Source organism: Scyliorhinus canicula, chromosome 11 (assembly GCF_902713615.1).
Source record: "Scyliorhinus canicula chromosome 11, sScyCan1.1, whole genome shotgun sequence".
Classification (NCBI taxonomy): domain Eukaryota; kingdom Metazoa; phylum Chordata; class Chondrichthyes; order Carcharhiniformes; family Scyliorhinidae; genus Scyliorhinus; species Scyliorhinus canicula.
This window is the reverse complement of record NC_052156.1, coordinates 42,270,167-42,284,583: the sequence shown is the minus strand read 5'-3', so window position 1 is coordinate 42,284,583 and position 14,417 is coordinate 42,270,167.

The window sequence follows — 14,417 nt, the reverse complement described above, 5'->3', positions numbered from 1 at the left end:
AGAGAGGAGATCTCATTTAAACATACAAAATTCTTACAAGGCTCAATAGGGTAAATGTAGGAATGATGTTCTGTCTATTTGGTGTGTCTTAGAACCAGGAGAGAGAGAGTCTCAGAATAAAGGGCAGGTCCAGGAGATGAGGAGGCATTTCTTCACTCAGCAGGTGGTAAACCTTTGGAATTCTCTGTTCCTAAAGACTGTTGAGGCTCACTTGTTGAGTATGTTCAAGACTGAGATTGATAGATTTCTACATATTAAACACATCAAGGGATATGGGGATAATGCAGAAAATGTGTGATGAAGTAGATGATTAGCAATGACCTCATTGAATAGTGGAGCGGGTTTAAAGGGCTGAATGGCCTACTCCTCAGCGTTTATACCTCAATCTTTGACTCCGATGAAGACGTTAGAAAAAGTTATATACCCCCCTCCTTGTTGAAGTCCCCATTATTATCCTAAATGTAGAAAAGATCATCCTTCTAGAGGATTGGCCGAGAGAGGAACCATTGGGAGAAAAGTTGGGAAAAGCCAATGTAAATGGCACCCTTCTGCTGACAACGTGTGTTCAGCGCGGCCTCATTATACACTTCTGCCAGAAGGACAAATACAAAACCCAATTGAGGTATCCTAGATCAAAGTATTGGCACCTCCTGGATTGTCATTGTTTCGGTCACAGATCTAAATGATATGTTCATCCCTATGAGGGACTGACGCCTGCTGGACAGATGGGCTTGTTCAATTGGTGATTAATATTACCTAGCACCAAGACATTGCAAGGCCCATGTGTTACAATCCCAGCTGATGTTACTACTGGATTAGTCAGGTCCCAGACTTGAACCTGGCTTGATAGGTTCTCTTTAATTTATTGTTTAGATACATGGAAGGTGGCTACTGAACAAAGTTACAGGAGTTAGCTGATGAACTTTGAACAAAATAAAATATTTATTAAAGAACCCCAACTATACCTTTATGGAATTTAGAAAATCTATCTTATACTCGCAGTATGTTCACAGTAAGTACACAGTCCATGTAAACCAATAGGAAGCCTGTGGCCAAACACACCACTCTCTGAAACCAACAGGCAGATGCCTCCCAAAACAACTTCCACAGATTTCTCAGCAATCCCCCCCCCCGACACTTGTGAGCCAACTGGTCTTACTGCCTTCCACACAAGGACTTCCAATAAAGAATATGCCTTGAAATCATCTCTCAAACAATGCTTTCTCCTGGATGTCTTCACTAAGAATCCACCTCCAGGGTTTAAACCTCCCCTTTCAATCTTCCTCCCCTGCATTGCCATGCGCAATCAAGCTTGCTTCCCACAGAATCTCCCTGCTACCTAACCATGCCAACAGAACACAATTGCTTCACAATTGATAACCTCTGGTCATCTGGGATTTCTGGCTTCTCTGGTCACCTGGGATTTCTGGCTTCTCACAAGCCCACTTTACTGTCCATCTGCTTTCTGCTGTTTTGCCCTTTTTGGAGTGTTTCTTAACCCATCCCTGAACAGAACCCTTTTTTAAAAAAAGATTTCTGTTCTTTGTTCCTTTGAGCAGAAGCTTTTCTTGGAACTTGCTGCTGGTTTCTGGGACTTTGGTCTTCAGTTTGGTACCTGTTCTTTACAGCCTCTCTTCATAGTCCTATTCCAGTAGTTTCTGTGAAAAGCTCCTTGCTTCTGGGTTACCTTTCTCAATGCTGCTTAAACTGCATTTGCTGTTCTATGTGGGTCCTTGGTCGCTAGGCAACAGCCCAGTTTATCATACCCTGTGTTTGCTTTAGGGTCATAAAACTTCATTACAATGCAGGCATTAAAAAAAATGAAACAAAAACTGAAGAAATATAAATTAAGTTTAAAGTTAAAGCTATGGGTGATGTCCAACACACAAATACAAATTACCTTATACGACCTTCCAGAACAAAAGACAAGCAGCCTTCATTGCCTGGCAACAACTCAAGGCAGCATTCCAACACTAAAGGTTAACACTCAAAGACAAATCCTGAGGATATAAGAAATGTGATGGGGACAGAAAGTCTGAAAGAGCTTTTTTTGAAGCCACCGGGGTGAGCTCCAGACCAAGATCAAATGGACATAATCCTCTCCGCTAACAGGATGGAGTTTCTATTCTTAAGGATGACAATGTTCTCTTCAACGCTGGAAAGAACATTTTCAACAACTTCTCAACTGTGATTGGGATGGGGGTCTGGAGTGAGATTATGCACGGGGTGAATATCATAGGATGAGACTGGTACAGTTTAAAATGGTGCATCGGGTTCATATGACGCTGGCTCTTTTGAGCTTTTGAGTGTGTTCTTCCCAGAGGTAGAGGATAAGTGGAAGAGATGTGGAGGGGGGTCGGCAAATCATGTCCATATGTTTTGGCCGTGTCCTAGATTAGTGGGTTTTTGGACCCTGATTTCTGAAGCACTGTCGGAATTTGAGAGGGTGAGGATGTCGCCGTGTCCTCTGGTGGCGATCTTTGGACTGTCAGAGCTACTGGAGGGCAGGGGGCCGATGTTGTGTCCTCCACCACTCTGATTGCCTGGCGGCAAATTCTATTTGGGTGAAGGTCGGTGGAGCCACCGAAGGTGTTGGCGTGATTGGGGGATATGGTGCAGTTTAAGTTGGAAAAAATTAAGTTCGCTCTTCAAGGGTCAGAGCAGGGGTTCTTTGTAAGATGGTGGATATTCTTGTCCTATTCGAGGAATTGTTTGTTGCCAGTGGGTGGGGGTGTGGGGACGGTTTTGGGAGGGTATGGGGGCAATAAGGGGAGAAAAAATGACAAACTGCTTGGATTGTGTTATGTTTTTGAAAGATTCTGATTTGTGTATTTTGGTTTGGAATAAAAATATTAATAAAAAAACTTCTAAACTGTGAATCAACAGTGGCAGCTGAGTCTCCCCAATATCCCATGTGGTAGAATCAAAGGATGAACCACCATCAATGGAAAAGCTACAACAAGCAATTAAATGGATGAAAAGCAACAAGGTTCCTGGCCCCAATGGTATTCCTGTTGAGGCTTTCAATGTGGGTAGGCTTTTGCTCACGTCAAGAATCCATGTACTTATCCTACGGATTTAGGAGGAAATGGTTCCTTCCTGACCCCCACCCCCTTACCTCCATCCCCCAACTCAGAAATGCAAGAATCCTAACCAACCTCAAGGGAAATAAGTTATGCTCTGGAAACTATAGAGATATTTCCCTATTTCCATAGCGGGGGAAATCCTCACGAACATTGTCCTGAATCACCTTCTTCCAGTGTGTGTGGAAATCCTTCCAGAGACACAGTTTTGCTTCATACCTTTCAGATGAACCTGTGACATGGTTTTTTGCTCCCAGACAAATCAAAAAACTGTCGAGAACAACACTAGTAACTGTTCATTGCATTCATCAACCTGACCAAAGCATTTGACTCAGTAAAGCATGAGGTTTTGTGGATTTGCACCAAAGATTTGGATATCCAAGAAATGCCATCACAATCCTTCACGATGATATAACTGCAACTGCTTTGGAAATTTGAAACAGATGCAGGACTGGGGTCAAGCAAGGCTGTGCGATAGCCCCCTTACAATTTAGTCTACCTAACAATGGCTATTTGTCTCACCTGGTGTCAGTATTAAATAACGTCCAGATGGAAAATTCTTTAACCTTTGTGCTAAAAACTAAACTGACCACCATAAACAGTCATGGTCTACAGTTTGTGGATAACTGCACTGTCCTCGTCAACTCTGCACCAGATTCCAAAACACTCAATATCTTCAATTCTGCAAGAAATGTTTCCAAAACAAAAGTATTTTATTAATCCATACTTGGTCAGTCAAACATTCTACCTTCCATATTGTTGAAGGAGAGACTCTGGAATATGTTGAGCACTCCCCATATCTTGGTAACTACCTCTCTCAAAAGGCCACCACTGCAAGGAGATCCAACATAGGATCAGCTGTGCCAGCTCAGCTTTCTACAAATGACAGCAAAGACTGTTTGACAACAAAGACCTCCACAAGTCAACAAGTGTTCAGAGTAATTGTCATCACACTACTGTACTACAGGAAGACCTGGGCTGTGCATCAGTGACAGAGAAGAAGAGCCCTTGAGACATTCTATCAGCAATGCCTTCGCCACATCCTCTGGGTTCAATGGGTGGACCATTGAGCAAATGCTGGTGTCCTTCTTGAACCCAGCTCCACAAGCATTCAGGCAAAATTAACTTTGCTGTCGCTGTCTGCACATGGCCGAAAGGAGTATTCCCCGCCTGGTCCTGTTTTCATAGCTCTTAAATGGCCTACATTCCAGAGAAGAAAAAAGAAAATGCTTCAAAGACACTTTGAAGCTCTCCTTAAAAACATGCCAGGATTGACATTAATGAGTGGGCAGGAGCTTGCTCCCAATCTATCACATTGGTGACAATTTACCATCAAACTGCATCAGACTGAGTTATAACAATGATGCAGAGCAGAAAACAAAAGAATAGGAAGCAAATCCTGCACTCCTAATCCCACCATCTCATGAGTCATCCTGCCGCATGTTCCCAAAGATCTGAGAGTTGATGAATTGGCCTGTTTGGTCACCTGAAGACCCGCGGCAGAAATTTGTGAAACAGAGTAGGATTCATCCTCAAATTGAGAATACGTGACGATCCTCTCACTGCGTATGGCACTATTGGACCACTTTGTCAGACCCTCCTTTGCTCCAGCGGATGAGTTGCCCCACATAAGAAAACTTGAACTGTTTGATGTGAGTATCGATGACTAGGCTCAATATATTGAGTGCATGCAATAGTTTTTTTTGCTCAAACCCGATAATTGGAGTTGAAAGGCAAACTGTAGTATTGCTGACAGCAGTCAGTGGGCTGGCCTATGCGTTGATAAAGAGCCTAACCCATCCAACTCGATATGAGCCACATGTACCTACAGTTTCCCCTGGACCCCAGTTCCGTGCGATTTGTCACGATTAATATCCACAGAGGGCTATACGAGTACACCTGGTTGCCATTTAGAGTTTCATCAACAACGAGGGATGGACAACATCCTGTGGGGTCTACCCAGGGTTGGCATGTATCTGGACGACATCCTTATCACTGGAGCCTTGGACAAGGAACACCTGCAAAACCTGGCTGAAGTCCTTCGGCGGTTCATGCAGGCTGGCATCCCGCCTCCATAGAGAGAAGTGCATTTTCAATGCCCCCGAGGTCACCTACTTAGGGTATCAGGTAGATAAAACCAGCCTACAACTGGTTGAGGTTAAGGTATGAGCTACCAAACAAGCACCTATCCTGGGAGAGGACAGACTGAGTAACGCTACTCCTTAGGGTTGGTCAACCATTACGGAAAATTTATCCTGAACTTGACAACACTGCTCAGCCCGTTCAATCAATTATTGACGAAGGAACACCCTTGGGAATGGGCCTCGCCACAACAGAAGGCATTCACGGAGGTGAAATGGAAACTGTCCTCCGAGAAACTGCTCACCCACTTCGACCCCACCAAGCCATTTCTGTTAATGTGCAACACTTCCCCTTACGGGGAGGGATCCGTCCTCGATCGACACATGCACGACGGATCGGAATGACCCATAGCATTTGCATCCCGAACACTTGATGACGCGGAGTGCAATTAAACGCAAATTGAGAAGGGCCTGGTTGTCGTTTTTGGGGTTTGCAAGTTCCACCAGTATGTCCACAGCCACAGGTTTAGGATCAACAGCGACCACAAGCCACTGCTCGGGTTATTTAAAAAGGATCAAGTGATTCCCCGATTGCGTTGGCCAGGGTCCAATGGTGGGTTTTGCTATTAACCCCGTCCGAATATATCATAGAACACTGGCCTGGGACATGGATCCCACACACTGATGCATTGAGCCACTTCCCCCTCTTCACGAGGCCACTAGCACCTGCATTGGCCGAAGAAGGTGCCACTGCCCTCCATTTCATGGACTCTCTGTCGGTCATGGCAGCGCGCATCAAGGAGTGGATCCAAACAGACCCAGTTATTTAGGGTCCACCACATTATCCTAATGGAGCCCAACACTGGGCTTTGCCTGATGACCTGAGGGCCTCTACAACAAATCCCCCGGAGCTCCCAGGGTAGAGGGGTCAATTACTAGGAGCCATAGGTTTAAGGTGCGGGGGGCAAGGTTTAGAGGAGATGTACGAGGCAAGTGTTTTTTACACAGAGGGCAGTGGGTGCCTGGAACTTGCTGCTGGAGGAGATGGTGGAAGCAGGGACGATAGTGAAGTTTAAGGGGCATCTTGACAAATACATGAATAGGATGGGAATAGAGGGATATGGACCCCAGCACTGTAGAAGATTTTAGTTTAGACAGGCAGCATGGTCAGCGCAGGCTTGGAGGGCCGAAGGGCCTGTTCCTGTGCTGTACTTTTCTTTGTTCTTTGTTGTCAGCATAGAGGACAGTGCCTTACTGCGGTGAACGCGAGTGGTTGTCCTGGATCGTGGACTCGACCTCTGCCGCAGGACCTCCATTGTGGACACCCCGGGGTGTCAAAGTTGAAAATGCTTGCCTGCTGTTACGTCTGGTTGCTCAGAATCGACTCTTGAGATGGTGGCTCAGCACTGCGGCCTATGCCAAGAGCATCAAAAGATGCCGATGCACCCTTGGGAATTGCTTGGTCGACCATAGTCCCATATGCATATTGACTTCGCTAGCCTATTTTAGGGGACAATGTTCTTGATCATGTGGACGCCCAGTCCAAGTGGCTGGAAATCCACAGGATGTAGACCACGATCACAAGGGCGATCGTGGATCAGTTACGGCATACATTTAGCACCCACAGCATTCCCGAAGTGGTAGTATCCGACAATTGCACTGCTTTTACTAGGGGAATTCAGGACATTTATGGCTTCAAATGACCTCCGCCATGTGTGACCCGCCCCATATCACCTGGCCTCAAATGGCCGAGAGGGTAGTCAAGCGAGGGTTGAAGAACGTAACCACCGGATCCTGGGACACCTGGTTGGCCCGGTTCTTATTTAGCTACCGGACCATACCACAGCCACCATGGGGCTGGCCTTGGCGGAACTGATGACAAGACACCTCAGGACGCAGGCTTAAGCCTGGTTATCCCAGACATCGGGGAGCGGATCCGCCACAAGCAGGACCGTCCAGAGGCGGTTATGGGTCGGCGTGCGCCACAGCATTGTTTTGAGCCCAGAGATGCTGTCTATGTACAATATTTCGGTGACAGTGCCACATGGCTCCCAGCCATGGTACTTCGCCAACGGGACCAGTCACGTACTCAGTCGCGCAGAGAAAAGAAGCAAGCCATCACTAGACCACATCCAGGAGCCACCAGAACCTGCCCAGGACGCTCTGCTGCTGGCCCTCCCACACCTTGCATTACCGTCACTTCCACTGCCTCTTCCATCGATATCTCGGAGGTTGAAATGTTGGACATCGGTTCTACGGACTCAAACATGGACATTTGCCCACCAGGCAACTTCGTGACACCGCCACCCACCACGCCGGTCCAGTCTCGATGATCCACATGCAAACGCAGATTGGATACATGCTCTCCGGTCCTGCTCCGTCCACACTGGAATGCTGGTCCCTCAGCAGGAGGTCCTCCTCCACAACCAATTGACGTCCCCACTTTGGGGGGGGGGGGGGGGGGGGGGGCGTGGGATGTTACGACCCTGTGATGAACGGTATTAATAACTGCCGTAAACGGTACCTGACCTTTAATACCGTGCCCCTTTAAGAGGCTTGGAACCCTGGGGGACTCCGTCTCTGGCTACGCCCCCAGGAAACGGTATATAGGATAAGGCTCCATGTGGCGAGCACACTTCTCTCGAATGCTGTCCTGTTCTCTGTAGATTAAAGCCTTTTGATTACCGACCTCACTCTCGCATCGTAATTGAGAGTGCCTCAATTTAATATACAGGCACATCAAGATGGACAGCACTCTAAAACCGGAGAAACTCAACCTGGACGCCAGGTCGCCGGAAGCCCCGGAAATGTTTAAATATTGGCTCCAGTGTTTCGAGGACTATCTGGATTCCTCAACGACTGATGTCGACAGCACTCGCAAGCTGCGCTTACTACATGGCCGGGTGGGCCACCGACTCTCCGCCGTGATCGAGACCGCTACGACCTATGATGCGGCGGTCGAAATACTGAAGAAACGCTTCATAAAACCTACTAACGAGATACACGCCAGACATCTGCTCTCAACCAGCAGCCAACGTTCCGGGGAAACGCTGGACGAGTTCGTGGAAAGACTCACTGCGCTCGCGAGGAACTGCGACCACAAAGCAGTGACGGCAGAAGACCACAGGAACTTACATATCCGCGACGCCTTTGTGTCCGGCATCAGGTCCTCGTACATCCGGCAGCGGCTCCTAGAAGACGGGGCAAAGGATCTCCAGGGCACGGTAACGCTCGCCTCTTCTCTCGAAACGGCCCACCGTAACCTCCGTACGTACTCCGCGGACCTTACAAACCCCTCTCGATCCCCTCCAGACCCGGCCACGCTACAGGCCTGTGCCGTGTGGCGATCCGCCCACTCCGGGGGTTCCCCATGCTATTTCTGTGGGCAAGGCCAGCACCCACGTCAGCGTTGCCCGGCCCGCTCCGCGATCTGCAACGACTGCGGGAAAAAAGGGCACTTCGCCAAAGTCTGCCTGGCTGGGCCGAAAGGCCACAAATGAAACCCTCACCAGACCCAGAAATCAAGCTCCCGGCCTCACAGACCCCGCAACGCAGCCGCGCTGCGGCCGGGCACGCCCACTTTCGACGCATCATCAACCTTGTGCGAGTCATGGGAGCGGCCATCTTGGCGGCGGCCATCTTCGAAACCTGACACGTTCGACCGGTGCCGGCGGCCATCTTGTGACTCCGGGTGGCCATTTTGTGAGTTCGACTCTGACGGCCCGCAACCAGGAGCGATCACACTCGATCAATCGCGGCCGAAACACCTGCGAAATTCAATGATGCAGGTGCGAATCAACGGCCACGACACTCCCTGCCTATTCGACTCCGGGAGCACGGAGAGCTTTATCCATCCAGACACGGTTAGGCGCTGCTCCCTGCGCACCCACCCCGCCTCCCAAACTATCACCCTCGCCTCAGGGTCCCATTTGGTTCAAATCACGGGGTATTGTGTCGCTGACCTCGCAATTGAAGGCGCTGAATACACCCGTTTTAAACTTTACATCTTTCCTCAACTCTGCGCCCCCCTGTTGCTCAGTCTGGACTTTCAGTGCAGCCACCGGAGCCTGACACTGAAGTTCGACGGACCCCTGCCCCCACTCACCGTATGCAGCCTGGCGACACTCAAAGTTGCGCCACCCCGCCTCTTCGCGAACCTCACTCCCAACTGTAAGCCCGTCGCCACCAAGAGTCGCCGGTACAGTACCCAAGACATGACTTTTATCAAGTCAGAGGTTCAGCGGCTACTAAAAGAGGGGGTCATAGAGGCCAGCAACAGCCCTTGGAGGGCTCAAGTATTGGTAGTCCGCTCCGGGGAAAAGCAACGAATGGTAGTGGATTATAGCAAGACCATAAACCGCTTTATGCAACTCGATGCTTACCCACTTCCCCGCATAGCTGAAATGGTGACTCACATCGCCCAGTATCGGGTATTCTCCACGGTTGATCTAAAATCGGCCTATCATCAACTCCCTATCCGCTCAGAGGACCGCCCCTACACGTCTTTTGAAGCAGCCGGTCGGCTGTTTTACTTCCTCAGGGTTCCCTTTGGTGTTACAAACGGAGTCTCCGTTTTCCAGAGGGCGATGGATCAAATGGTGGACCAGTACGGCTTACGGGCTACCTTCCCGTACTTGGACAACGTCACCATCTGCGGCCATGACCACGACGCAAACCTGAGGAAGTTCCTCCAGACTGCCTGGGCCCTCAACCTCACGTAGAACAAAGAGAAATGCGTGTTCCACACAACCCGGCTAGCCATCATCGGCTACGTCGTGGAAAACGGGGTCCTAGGCCGGGACCCCGACCGCATGCGTCTCCTTAAGGAACTCCCCCTCCCCCGTAGCCTCAAGGCACTCAAACGGTGCTTGGGGCTTTTCTCCTATTACGCCCAATGGGTCCCCAGATATGCGGACAAAGCCCGGCCACTCATTAAGACCACTGTTTTTCCCCTGACGGGTGAGGCCCAGTCGGCTTTCGACTGTATCAAGGCCGGCATCATCAAGGCCACCATGCACGCGGTGGACGAAGCCATTCCCTTCCAAGTAGAAAGCGATGCATCAGACGTCACCCTGGCTGCTACCCTCAACCAGGCGGGCAGACCAGTAGCGTTCTTCTCCCGAACCCGCAACGCCTCGGAAATCCGGCACTCTGCAGTCGAGAAGGAGGCACAAGCCATAGTGGAGGCCGTGTGGCACTGGAGGCACTACCTAGCTGGTAGGAGGTTCACCCTCGTCACCGACCAACGGTCGGTCACCTTTATGTTCGATAACGCACAACGGGGCAAAATAAAAAATGACAAAATTCTGAGGTGGAGAATAGAGCTCTCCACCTATACGTACAATATTAAATATCGCCTGGGGAAGCTCAATGAGTCCCCAGATGCCCTGTCCCGCGGCACGTGCGCCAATGCGCAATTGGACCGCCTGAGATCCATCCACGATGACCTCTGCCACCCGGGGGTCACCCGGCTTGCCCACTTCATCAAGTCCTGCAACCTACCCTACTCCACAGGGGAGGTCAAGGTCATGACTAAGGCATGCCAGATATGTGCGGAATGCAAACCGCAATTCTATCGACCAGACAAGGCCCGCCTGATAAAGGCCTCTGGGCCCTTTGAGCGACTAAGCGTGGACTTCAAAGGGCCCCTCCCGTCCACCAACCGCAACATCTATTTCCTCACCGTCATTGATGAATTCTCCCGCTTCCCTTTTGCTGTCCCCTGCCCCGATATGACCTCGACCTCCGTGATCAAGGCACTGCGCAGCATCTTCACACTGTTTGGTTTCCCCGCTTATATCCACAGCGACCGGGGTACATCGTTCATGAGCGATGAGCTGCGTCGGTACCTGCTCAGCAAGGGCATCGCCTCGAGCAGAACGACGAGCTATAACCCGTGGGGAAACGGGCAAGTGGAGAGGGAGAACGTGACAGTTTGGCAGGCTGTCCTCCTAACCCTACGGTCAAGGAGTCTCCCAATCGCCCGCTGGCAGGAGGTCCTACCCGATGCCCTGCACTCCATTAGGTCGCTCCTCTGTACGGCCACGAACGAGACCTCTCACAATCGTTTGTTTGTCTTCCCACCTCTGGGGTCTCGCTTCCACTCTGGCTGACGACTCCAGGTCCAGTCCTACTCCGGAGGCACGTGAGGAGCCATAAAACAGATCCAATAGTCGAGAGGGTCCACCTGCTGCACGCAAACCCTCAATATGCCTACGTCGAGCACCCCGACGGCAGGCAAGATACTGTCCCCCTGCAAGACCTGGCACCCGCTGGCTCTCCCACCGACCCCCCCTTCTACCGACGCTCCCAGCCCTGCACCGACCGCCGACAGCGCCCCCTGCCCCCGACCACCCTAATCACCCCTGATAACCACCCCCCCAGGGCGGGCAAAGGCTCAGTCAACCGTGCTCCTGGATATACCACCATCGAACCGACCACATCCATGGCGCCACCACCGGAGCAGCGAAAGTCAGCATGGACGATCAGACCACCACAAAGACTGAACTTATAATTTAAAACACTTCACCACCGACGGACTATGTGTATTTTTTTTAAACAGGGAGTGAATGTGATGAACGGTATTAATAACTGCCGTAAACGGTACCTGACTTTTAATACCTTGCCCCTTTAAGAGGCTTGGAACCTTGGGGATTCCGCCTCTGGCTACGCCCCCAGGAAACGTCGGTAGAACAGGGGGGGTGGGTGTCGGTGGGGAAAACGTCGGGGTCGGTGGAGGAGCCAGCGGGTGCCAGGTCTTGCAGGGAGACAGTATCTTGCCTTCCGTCGGGGTGCGCCCCGTAGGCATATTGAGGGTTTGCGTGCAGCAGGTGGACCCTCTCGACTATTGGATCTGTTTTATGGCTCCTCACGTGCCATGTGGCGAGCACACTTCTCTCAAATGCTGTCCTGTTCTCTGTAGACTAAAGCCTTTTGATTACCGACCTCGCTCTCGCGTCGTAATTGAGGGTGCCTCAGACCCCCTCGGAGGTCACGGGTTATACACCATCCCGTTCCCTGTGACCACCTCGGAGTATGAACTTCCCCAATAAAACGGGGCGGGGTTTCCTCTTAACAAGGGGAACTAAATAAAACCCCTTACCTGGGTGCAGGTCGGGGAGGGTGACCCTTCCGGGCGAAGTTAGCTGTATATATTGAATAGACCTGTGCTCATTTTACATCCTATCGTGCGTTCCTGTGTGTCTCTTCGTTGGATTCTACAATCTTCCTCAATGTAAAACAATCACACGTTATCCGTTTCAGGCGTGCTACAGGCTTACTGTTATGTCTGAATACTGGGATTAATGGAATTGAAAACATTTAGATATCTGTTTTGTGGACAGGGACTCAATTAACCTTGCTCACTATGTTTAATATGTGCTCCTCTAATATAGCACCTTAAGGACTGTGAAAACATCTTCAGAATTAGTTCTACTTTTCAAAAGCTTTGTTAATGAAGCTAATGTAGAAACGATAAATGTCTTCGAAAAAATGTACAACAAAAATATTTTACAATTATACTAATTTTCAGTCTAAGTCCATGAACACTTTATCCAAATTTATGTTATTTACATGTGAACCTTAGACACGTTAGTATTGCCAAGCTATTCCACCACAAGAACTTTCACAACAAAGCTCAATTCTGTCCTCATTCAATGTCCACATAGGCATTAATACTGCGGATGCTGGAAATCTGAAATAAAAGCAGATAATTCTGGATATTCAGCAGGTCTGGTAACATCTGTGGCACAATTCTCATTCATACCAAAATTGATTGTAGTCTCCACTGCTTACATTAGCTATCTTGGAGACCATTTTGAATGATTCTGCAATAAACCTCACAGTGAATTTGCCCACTAGGCTATTGGCAAGCTCTGTTACAGCTTGTACCTGTTCCAGCTTCCAGTCAGAAACCCTGAATTTAAAATGATACTGAGGAAGCAATAATTGTTAAATCAGCATCTGTAACCACAATGAATGTAACTAGACAGTGTCACACGGGGCAGTTTACACTACAGGTGCAGAGTACAAATTGCGCTCATTTTCTGAATTAATTTATTTTGCGAACATTTCCATTTAAATGTATTCGCATATGGTCAAATGTAAAATCCTTCAACAACCAATGCAATCAGATATCTGTTTAAAATGTATTTTTTTCCTTCTTTCATTAAAAAAATCCTCGACATATTTGAGTGGTATCCTGCAGGTATCTAGAAATGCAGGTGAAAAAGATTCATCACAAAATGAGCATTTTTAATAAAGGCGCCTGACAAAAAAATCTCTACAGAACTACTTAAATGGGTTAATTGGTGCACAATAGTCAATGAGACAATTAAAGATTTAATATTTAAAACCATTTAAATACTTAGTGTCCTTGTCCCTAAAAAGTTACATTTTAAGAGCTTTCTTGAAGGTCTGCAAACAGGTGCAAATAACCGTGGTCATTAATTTGGAACATGGTTGGTTGTGTGTGCAGGGCCAGTTTTCAACAAGATGCATTTTACACCAGCGTGTGGAAACTCGATTTGAGCCGGACATACCTTGTACATTAAATTTCTTTACCCTGTGTGCTGGTTTGGCTGATTTGGGGCAACCCATCATGTTTTGTCATTTTTTTTCTTCCATCAACTAAAGGCTGTTGCACAGAGTGTGGAATTTAATGCCCCTCACTGTTTTGCGCGTTTAAATTCTGGGATGGGAAAGTTCCTGGATAGGCTTCCTGCCCGAAAGCCAGTTGAGGCACAGGCCTTATCCGCTACAGCTAGTATTCAACCAGCAGGGATGTCATGGCAATGGAGAACCTGAAAAGCAAACCCTGTTGAGTTCTCAGGGGCGGGGGGGAATCCGGCATTGGGAAGTGGGGTGAGAATGAGAGCCATCCCACTGACCTTGCCTCTAACACCCCTCTCCCACATCTGATTCGAAGCTTCTGGTGAGTGCATTAGCAACGGCAGCCACTGATCTCAGACAAGCAATGGAGAGCTGTTGGCCTCTGATTGGACGAGGGCGGGATTTCCACCCCAGGGTTCATTAATCCTCCAGGAGACACAATGCAGGCCACTTGAATGCTTGAAGGGCACTTAATTCCAACGGGCCTTCAACCCAGGTGATCTAGAGCTTTGGCTGATTCTCCAGCCGGCAGGTAAAACCCCAATCATAAGCATTAAATTCTGCTCAGATGCCATATTCTTTGTGCTGTTTTTCAAAGTCATACAACAGTGTATCTCCCTTCAGCAATAAACTCAAATGCACA